General features: G+C 36.9%; 1 pseudogene; it reads left to right on the top strand.

The window, feature by feature from the left end:
- Positions 1-2,027: 2,027 nt before the first annotated feature.
- Positions 2,028-2,978, top strand: LOC100669331 (olfactory receptor 51G2-like; annotated as a pseudogene).
- Positions 2,979-8,518: the final 5,540 nt, after the last annotated feature.

Below are 8,518 nucleotides of genomic sequence, written 5' to 3'. Positions count from 1 at the left end.
CTCTGGTACCAGAGTGGTTAATAGCTACAACTGCTAACCAAAGGTCAGCAGTTGAAATCCACCAGTTGCGCCCTGGAAACCCTATGGGGCAGTTCTACTCTGTCCTATCGGGTGGCCATGAGTCAGAATTGACTCAAAGGGGTTTTTTTTGGTGCACAAATCAACAACTTCTACATGTACAATTCAGTGACATTGATTACACTTTTAGTTGTATATTTTTGACAGTATCTCTATTTGTATTCATCTTGTTCATGATGCTTCGTCATAGAAATAATTGTATCTGTCTTTTTTTTTTTTTATCTTATGGATCAGGATAATGCCAACACCAAAAAATAAGAGTGTTTACCAGTAATTACTTACTGGAAATAACATTTAGGAAAATAATTTGGGTTTTATAATTGACTCTGTGACTACTGATAATGAAACCTGAAATGGCTATTACATATACATATTACATATTACATATATATATATTTTTTTTTTAATCAGAATCTTATAAGACGTTTTAGCTCACTCAGGTATGCAGATGATGCCAAACCAGGTTTCTGTTCTCATAATGCAGCACAGGAATACCTCTCTCTTTTAACGTAAAATAAAATGTATAGAAGGAAAATAATGGAATTGGCCAGAATTTTGCTCCAGTGCTTCATCAAAGGAAGGTTTTGGGAATATAAGTCTTTGGGGAATTATTGAGTTAATCTCTTGAAGGCTCTATTTCTTTATTTGGAAACCAGGCATAATAAAATTTCAACTCCCAGTGTAAAGGGTTAAGGTGATCTGAAATTATAGATGCAAAAGTGATTTTCAAGTACTGTAAAGTGAAATACAAACAGAAAGAATTACAGGATCCAAAAGTAGGACAGTTTTTTTTTTAGAATGGAGTTGCACGCTAAAACACATATCTCAAGACAAATTAGTTGAAAGTGTGTGTAATGAAGACTAAAGTTAATGCCTTCTTGGAAAAAAAAAATGTCAAATTTTGTAAGGCTCCTTAAAAGTCAGTTGGTTGTGTTGGCTACTGTTATTGAAGTGCATTTCCAGAAAACTCCTGGGTCGATCTTTGTTGAGGAATGGTTGGAGGATGCTTTAAAATAGAGTTCTTTCCTACTTTTTCTGAAATGTAACAACCTATATTGGAAGATATATGGGTTGTCAGCTCAGAGATCATTGAGGCAAGGCAAAGACACGGAGGGCAGAGGTTCTATCCTCAAAGAGTAGTATATGATGAGGTCTACAGGACATGTTATTCATTGATTTACTTTTTGCCTTTTTGCAGTCACTGGACTTTTATCAATACAATGCTGGGATACGTCAGAAAGCCTATAAGCTTCCTTGTAATTCTAACATTCTTGAGTTTGAGGTTACATTCATCCACTTAGCCCCATCTATCAGCACACATCTGCAGTCAGAAATTTGAGGAAAAGAAAAAATTAGAACTATATATAATTTATTTTTTCTTGGTTTCATACATTACAATATTTCTTAAAAATATATGTGGAAAATATTAACACATTGGCATGTCAGAAAAAACATTTTATAATATTTGACAATAAAGCTCTTAGAATGCTTCTCATATTCATTCTGTTACAGAAATAAAGGTCTACTGATTTTTTTTTTTTTAATTGACATCAAGAAGTTATGAAAGCAGGACCTGTCAGAAACTCAGGATTGCTGAATTTCAACTCCAACACTGACATGAATTTCTTGAAAGAGCTTGGTTTTATTTTCAGAACATGTAAAACAAAGATTTGGAACTAAAATTGCCTTGATGCTTTTCTTGACCAGTGTTTCAATCAAACTTCATCCCTTTGGGAGGTTTATTTATTGATGTCTTCTGAATCAGGCTATTTATGCATAAATTCTCTGTCATTTAAAACTCTGTCTTTTGCTTTGGCTGACTTTTCATGTAAAAGTAGATACTTGGGTTATGTGTATTCAGAAGAACATTGCAGGAAAGTTTTTTGCACGGTCCTACTTTAAGTTACAACTTCTGATTCGTCAACTCTTTAGATTTTAGGGCCTGTGATTGCACTTCTGCCTGGAAGTGTTCATCATGTCAGACTCCAACAACGACACACCCTTCTTCATAATAGGCCTTCCAGGCATTGAGGCTCTGCATGCCTGGCTCTCAGTCCCCCTCTGTGCCTTGTATGTGGTGTCCCTGGTAGAGAACAGCCTGATCATGTGGGTGGTGAGGTCAGAGCCCACCCTGCACTAGCCCATGTACTACTCTCTGTCCATGCTGGCACTGACTGACCTGGCCTGTCTGCCTCCACACTGCCCACCATGTTCACCATCTACATGCTGGGTTTCAGGCAGGTGGCGATGGATGTGTGCCTGGTACAGCTCTTCTTCATCCACATATTCTCCATCATGAAGTCCTCTGTGCTGCTGACCATGGCTTTTGATCGTTTTGTGGCCATCAAAAGCCCTCTTTGCTATGGCACTATCCTCATAAACACCCGGATTGCAAGCTTGGGCTTGGCTATTGTGGTACGCAGTATCAGTCTTCATATTCCAGCCCCCATCATGCTGAAGAAGCTGTCTTACTGCTGGAGTCACCTGCTTTCCAAATCATACTGCCTGTACCTGGATATTATGAAGCTGGCCTGTGCTGACACCACATCAACAGTGCCTACGGGCTCTTTGTGGTGTTCTCAGTGCTGGGGGTGGACTCAGTACTCATTGTCCTCTCCGATGGGCTGACCCTCCAAACAGTGCTGTCCACCACCTCAAAGGCTGAGCGCCTCAAAGTCCTCAACACACGTGTCTCCCACATCTGTGCTGTGCTGCGCTTCTACATTCCCACCATTGCCACATCCATGATCCACTGATTTATGAAAAAAGCATCCCGTCTAGTCCTGTGCTGCTGTCTTATCTGCCCTATCCCACCCCTCCAGTGCTCAATCTAGTTGTTTCCACTATCAAGACCAAGGAGATCTGACTGAGGATGCTGTGCCTCTTCTGGGCGGGTATGAGTGGTATTAGAGAAATCCATGGTCATTAAGTATCTGGTGGAGAGAGAAAAGACAGGAGCATCTCTAGACATAGTGGCGACTCTGAACACACAAGTGACATAGGAGGAAATGAAAGTACTGTAAAAACCATTATCCTCTTCCACATGAAGTTCTCCGACTCATAGTAGGAAATAATATACTTATTTTTTAACCTAATCTTTCATAAAAAGGAATAATCATTAAGAACTTATCCAATACATAATTATACACCCTGGAAAAAAATTATATATATATATATATACATATACATATAAAACTATGCTGCAGATTTTGAGTTTTAGGAGAGCTTCATATTATTTAAGGCTCATAAAGGGAACTAGTATTATAAATGGAAATGAGACCTTAAAAAATAACTTACATGAATATTTTAATGTACACATAGTACTTTGCCTTAGAGCTGAGAAGAAAGAAATTTTGGCAAATAAAGCCACGGGCATGTTTGGAATTCAGTGACATTAGACTCATTTTGGAAAATCACTGTTAAATATAATCCCCTTGAAGACAGGGATTCTTTTTTCTTGTTCAGCATTGCATCCCTACTCTTGAATATGGTGCTTTGCATTTATTAGATATTTGATTTGTATTTGCTAGATGAATGAATGAATAAATGGATGAGTGGGTTAAATTTTCAAGAAGACTTTTGAAATGAAGAAAAGCTTCATGAGAGAAAAAATATAATTCTAGATGTGATGGACATGCTCATGAAGACCTCTTGACTGCCATTTTTAGAGCACTCCATAATCTTCTGTTTTTCTCTCTTTCTCAATACAATTTTCAGATAGAGTGGGTGTCTAGTTCTTAAAATCTGTAATGTCTTTGGCCAGAGTTATCAAAATTTTTGGAAAGAAAAATCACAAGAATATTAACAATTTTAATGATAATTCTTTTAGTTACCAGCCTACTGGTTTCAGTCTCATTAAACTTGAATACCAAGAGTTGCTTAAATGTAAGTGTTAGATGCTTTGAAAATAAAAGTTGTGATTATAACTGCAGTTCTCAAACCGAATGAAACAGCTATTTCTTTGATACAATTTATGAAAGTTAAATTGTTGGCTTCCTATCGTATAGCATATTGCAAGGGGAACATAAATGAGGGGTTCTGGGTTGGGATGGAATGAACAAGCTGATGGAAGTTGTAATAGTATGGGAAAACTGTTATAATTTTTCAAAAACTAAGCTATGTTAAAGAAAAAATTAGCAGAGTAGCAACCAGATAGTCTCATATCATTTACTCAAGGATTATCACAGGGATATTAGTGGGCATACACTAGTATATATTTTAATTTGAGTTAATAATGATGAAACTATATTTTAATGAAAAACCCAAAACCAATGGTATTTTTTAAGTAACATATTTTCTGAAAACATCAATAATATGTGTTTCATATAAAAAAGAGTTGCTATTTAAAGGTTTCTACATGTCCCCTTTAATGTAATAATCATACAAATAGTGGTAGTTCAATGCAGCAGTTACTTGTTGAATATGCCTTTTCCCACAATCTTACCTACTGGAGAAAGACTAGTTAGCCTTTTCCTGATGTTATTGACTGGGTAGATGAAGGCACGTTTTACTGGCAGTGTAAATAAAGAGAGATAAAAAGATGACAAGTTCAATTCTGTACATGTTTAATATGAGATTCATGCAGGGAATTAAATTCGTAGAAAGATTACTAAATATATAAACCTGAAACTCAGAGAAGAGACTGGAACTTCAAAAACAATGATTACTATATAGGTGATTGCTGAAACAATAGCATGGATATTATTGTCCAAGAATTTCAAGGAAAAAAAGAATACTGGCACAAGAATAATACCCTGAGGGATTCAAGAGTAAGAGGTGATGCCAAAACATATAGCCTCAAAAAGAATTGTAGAGAATGGAGTGGAGGGAGCCCTGGTGGCCCAGTGGTTAAGAGCTCGGCTGCTAAATGAAGGGTGGGCAGTTTGAACCCACCTACCACTCCACTGGAGAAAGATGTGGCAGCCTGCTTCTGTAAAGACTTACAGCGTTGGGAACCCTGTGAAGCAGTTCTACTCTTTCTGATAGTGTCAGTATGAGTTGAAATAGACTTGACAGTAATTTTTTTTTTTTTAATAACAGTGTGGAAAGATTGCTTTTCCAGAAGCCCTGTAACAGATAGTTTAGAGGAGGTGACATTGCCTGAAGTATTTCAAATGCGGTAATAATGATAGGAGTGATAATGATGGTAAAAGTTTCCATGCAAGCTTTATCCAGCATTGTAACATTTTGTAGACCATAGAATTCTGCCCATAGAATTGGCTGTTGCTGTCTTTAAGATCTCGTAACTAGTCCAATAGGTGAGTGTCCTCTCAACAGGGGACAAAAGGATTCCCAGAAACTTGTATTCTGCAGCTGGACACAAAGACAGTGGGGAGGCCATGGGAACAGTATTAATTATTCAAATAGCTAATATTATAACTGCAAATTACCTAATACAAAAGTAAATTTAGTCATGATTGGAGCTGAAAGTGTGAGTCAGAGAAATGAGAGTTATTGTGAGGAATGGAATACCTTCAGGTTTTTTTTTTTTTAATGTAAAGACAAAATAATAGTAATTCCATAATTTAGGTCAGACAGAAAAAGCATAATTCTATTTCAAAATCCATGTGACAACAACAGCAAAGATGGGGCATATATTTAGATTTTGTCTCAGACACTCTTCTGAAAAAAGTTTGCAGTCAGTTTCCCTCAGGTGAATAAGAATGAGCATATATTTTTGTTAGAGGAGGAGCGAAACAAAGAGGACCTGAGACCCAGTAACAGGAGCTGTCCAAAACAAAGCCTAGGAGGTAGCTGAGATTATCTGAGTTGTCCCTGGAAAAGCCATGACATAGTAAACTCTGGAAGAAAGCAAAGTAGGAAGGAGCTATATGGGAGGGAAACATTTATGTCTCTGCTGCCTGGGATGATACTGAATACCTTCCCAATAAATAATACGTTACCTTTATAAAATGTTCATTCTTTGCCTTTTCTCCAACTACCGTAGAGTTATCCAATTGCGTGTCTGTTTTGTTTTACTCTCTCTTAAGATGCACAGAGTGAATTTGTTTTTCAATTTTTACAAATATTTTTTGGTTCAAGACTCCAGACTTGCCTGAGTCTATTATCTCAACTCTATCCCCCTTTTCACATGGATAAGAATTGGGTAGGTAGAGCTTGGATCCAGAATTATTTATATTCCTGTCAATTTGAACAAGAGTTGCAGCATATATGCACAAAGGTTAAATATCAAAGAAGGGAAATTCATAACCTTGGATGAAAACTCACATACTGCTATCCTAAATTCGAGGTTAAAGATTTCAATTATAAGTGTTGGACCTGAAACACCTAAATGTGGTGATATACCTGTATAATTACTGGTGCACACTTGTAACAGAACAGCCCATTGCGATTGAAAGAAGTCTGCTTTGAGCAAAAATGTGCCTGTGCCTGACAGTACTGTCTTCCAGAATTATTGTCTGGCTTAATTATTCCATTAGAAAAGTAAGATTTGTTTTTAGGTGGAATAAAATCATTCAAAGTAATCAAAATCTGGTAACTTCTTCTCTGACTAATTCCAAAGCTTGCCACACAGACAGTTGATATAAAATGCAATCAAATTTTCTAAACTGAGAAAGACTTTAAAAAAAAAAAAAAGAAAGAAATTATCTATCTCCAGCTAATCACATGGGAAAGGGGTAATAGACCACTGAATCATTTTTCAAATGATTGCAAGAAAGCTTTCATTATATAAATTCCATTTGAGTTGAGTTTTGAAAGCTAAAATTTCTTAGCACTGCATGCAAAGTTTTCTTCTTTCACATATTTACTTTTCCTGGTTTAAACTTTGTAACCTAGAAACTAAAGAACACTTGGAGTCTGCAACACCTCATGAACACATTGCTGTTTCTATCATTTGTTCTGTAGGTTACCTTAATCCTCTGCCTGGAATGCCCTTCCTAGCCCAATATATTTGTTCTAATATTTTTGTTCTGTAATTTTCTGTCATTGTGAGCTCTGCTTAGATGGTCTGCTCTAGAAACCAATATGAGAAGGCACATTAAAGAACTTCCCGTTTTCCCCACGCATATGCTTTAGATTTGCACCTATTTGGATGAGAACATCGAGAATGTAGAAACTTCAGACTGAGAGGGCCTAAGGATTTTCTAATCACAAAGGAGTCTCTTTAGAGCATATTGTAGAACTTGTTTGGTAATGACTGTCCTCAACCCCAGGATACCTAATGTGTTGTGTCTAGGGAATTGACCAAGTCCCTGTAAAATACACCCCATTAAACGTTCCCGGCGATCAGGGTCTCACAGAGGGGAGAGAGAGTCCCAGGTTTGGTGTCCTTACCGGTGAGTCAGTATTGTAGATCTTTGAAAAGAAAGAAACAGCCGTGTGATTGATGATGTTACCAGTTACTTTTTGGTGAACCCTTGAATGTCAGTGCTTTGATGGGCTAAAGAGACAAAAGAAGATCAGCATGTTAAGGTGCCATGTAAGAGGTATCATGAGCTATGGTTTCCTTAAGATCTCCTCCAAATGTACTACTGCAAGAAAGAACACCTTCAGGATTGAGAGATGCTGGAAACCTACGGGAAAACCTTCTTCTCTCTTCAGATAAATTTTGATGCATTTATATCTAAATACATCTCAATACCATTTGATTCTCTGCCCCTCAAATATGCCAAACTAAGATTGAGGAAGATTAGTTTAAGAGAATGATGTGGGGAGAAAGCTGGAATATGGATACAGTCTGAATAAATAGAGTCTCTTTCCTCTTGAAAAAAGAAAAGGGGGAAAAAAAAAAAAGGTGCCAGAAGTATCATCTGAGAGAATAAGCTCATGGTTATTGAGACTTAAGCTATTTTTTTAAGCCTCTTTTCAGCTTTGAAGTTATATCTTGAAGCTTGAAATTGCGAGGATATTAAGAACAATGAAAGTGCTGCCTAATTAAAAAAACAAATATTTGCTTCAACTTTATTAAAAATTCCTTATTTTTGATGCATACCACCTTAATCGTGGTGAGAGGTTTTCTTTGGGGGAATGAGAACCATTGTTTCTTTTGATTATCATAACAGAGTTTGTGTTTCAATGAGCTTTAGGAGAAAATCCTAATGTGGATGCAGGAAGAATACATGTTGATTCAGTGGAAAATATAGAACTGCCTCCTAGTTTACTTTTTCTCTTATGCTACAGGTTTATAACTCTACTAAAATCCACGTACCAGTGATCAGGAAGAGCTCCTTTAAGCAATTAGATTATGGTCTGCTCTTAGAATCCGTGACAAATGAGCTTCGTCTCACTCCTCTCCTCAGTTATAGATAAGAAATGTGACATTGTTTCCATCAGATAAAACAATGAAGACAGCTTTCTAATATTGGATATGTTGTTGTTGTCAGGTGCCATCAAGTCAGTTTTGACCAGTAGCGACCCTATGTACAACAAAACGAGACACCACCTGGTCCTGCATCATCCTCACAACCATTGTTATGTT

Source organism: Loxodonta africana, chromosome 7, assembly GCF_030014295.1.
Source record: "Loxodonta africana isolate mLoxAfr1 chromosome 7, mLoxAfr1.hap2, whole genome shotgun sequence".
In the NCBI taxonomy this organism is placed as follows: domain Eukaryota; kingdom Metazoa; phylum Chordata; class Mammalia; order Proboscidea; family Elephantidae; genus Loxodonta; species Loxodonta africana.
The sequence above is the reverse complement of the archived record's forward strand: the minus strand, read 5'-3'. Positions and strand labels throughout refer to the sequence as shown.